Source organism: Adiantum capillus-veneris, chromosome 8, assembly GCF_014529385.1.
Source record: "Adiantum capillus-veneris isolate H3 chromosome 8, ASM1452938v2, whole genome shotgun sequence".
Classification (NCBI taxonomy): domain Eukaryota; kingdom Viridiplantae; phylum Streptophyta; class Polypodiopsida; order Polypodiales; family Pteridaceae; genus Adiantum; species Adiantum capillus-veneris.
In genome coordinates, this window is record NC_140938.1 from 157,708,856 (window position 1) to 157,711,098 (window position 2,243).

The following is a 2,243-nucleotide window of genomic DNA, read 5'->3' on the forward strand; positions in this document are numbered from 1 at the left end:
TAGGGCTTTCTAGTGGGCTTGACCCTATTGACCTTTAGCTTAAGTATTATAAAGGGAGTTTACTAATGTGATGAGCCTGGGGAGGGTAACAGTGTTATATGACCCCCCAAAGTTACAAAATTTAAATGTTGAAAATGAACAAACAAAAAATCAAAGTGCCACAATGTAAAATTTTAAGCTGGAAGAGAAATCTCAGCTTGATTTGGTACTTCACTCACATGTATCGCCTATGGTACTAGAGCCCTAGAGGTTCCCAGTGTGGGCGCTTTTCCTTGAAAAGCAAAAAACCCAAGGCATACAAAATAAGCACACACATCATAATTGAATCAATGTGAAAAGACTTTGGGGGGTCAAAGAAAAAGTAATCAATCAGGCGATGATTTCATGAGAAATTCCTTTTATGGTAGCTTAACTACAAGGTTTTCTAGATATAGCCTCTAGTCAGCCCTCGAACATGAATACTTGGCTCTCACGATTAAACAACTTAATTGACCACTGAAAATTAAGAAGCTTACCCATGGTATTAATATTCGATCTCTAGTGCCTTTCGACCGTCAAATTAGCGACCCCAGACTTGTTTAATTTTCTACCTGTACATCTGTTTTTGCATTTGATTACATTGCAATTTAATGTTCATTGCTACCAAATTGTTTGAAATTCTTTGACCAATCAATGTGTCTACCTAAAACTGCATATGCTTTTTAAGAGAATGCAATTACTGTGCCAATGTTGTTTGATTTTGCAGTGACTGAAGAAGGCTAAGGACATTCATCTCAAATGCTCTTCCACCTCGACGAACCAGCTTCAACTCAATAGCTTCCGAGGACGGAATCTACATCAGAAAGGGGGGCATGTTCACCCTCACGGCACATGGACACCCTATGATCTATAAACGTTGTATTATTTAGAGTCAGGTATCGGGCTTGTCGGACCAATAGGAAAAGGGTAAGAGTGATCGCCGATGAGAGGCGCACTCTAACTGGGACATTCAAGGGATTAGTTGGCTAAGCATGGGCGCCCAAGTGTGAATGGGGTGAGCTCATATAAAAGCCAACTAAACCTAATTTTTACTCATTCTCTCATTTGTGCAATAGAAGAGTTCTCTTGCTCCATCTCCATCTTCTTCTTCTTCACCTCCTCGTGTGTGTGTGTGTGTGTGTGTGTGTGAGAGAGAGAGAGAGAGAGAGAGAGAGGGAGAGTGTGTGTGCGATCGAGCATTACGAAGGCACGACGGCAGCGAAGCGGTTGAGCGCGGCACGACTGCAGCTTCTTCTTCATCGCGGCGAGGAATCCACCACGAAGGCGAGCGTAGAGTGGTGAGTGACACACCCTTTGCTCTCTTGAGCTTGCTAGTTTAGGCTTGTTGTGTGCTTGGAGCCGTTTGTGGCTCGCACACGGTGTATTGGCAAGTCCCTTGCTTCGACAGTGCGGCAAGGAGCGCACAGTCAGGAAAGGTGAACACTTTGCTCTCCCAATCTTTCTTAGCACCTTTCACCAAAAGCCATGGCCTACCCAAAATGATTGGATAAGCATTATTTCCTGCCTTCATCACAAAACAGTCTATCAGGCACTCTATGCCCATCACCTTGACCTTCACAGCCTGAGCCACACCTAGACATCTGGCCTTAGTATGGTTGGCCATCCTCATGCGCACATTAAACTTGACTATTGCGTGGACTCATGTCTCTTTCATGGCTGCTTCTGTCATGACGCAAACCTGCGCTCCACCATCTATGTAGGCCTGTACCTGCATCCTCTTTTCTATAACAACATCCACCAGCGGAAGAACATCAGTGGGGTTACCTACCCTCAAAGCCATGTTTTGCATTGCTTGCACATTTCCCTTAGCTCTTGGAAACCTGGTGCTAACACTTGTGGACCACTGTCTCCTTAACTTTGGATCCAAAGCTAACAATTGACCAAAAGTAATGTTTGCTTTCTAATTTTGAGCATCACTTACAAGATTGTACTCGAGATAGCAATGCCCCAATTGGAAATTCGGCTGCTTGATTTTACAACGTCTCCTTCTTTTGCTAGGCTCAGGCTGCTCTCTACCTTCGTACACCTTAGCTTTGCCTTTGCGAGCTCTGGTTTCCCACTCTATCTCTATCTCTATCTCTTTCTCTCTCTCTCTCTCTCTCTCTCTCTCTCTCTCTCTCTCTCTCTCTCTCTCTCTCTCTCTCTCTCTCTCTCTCTCAACTCTCACTCTCTTCTGGCCAAAATCTGGACATCCTGCCTATCCA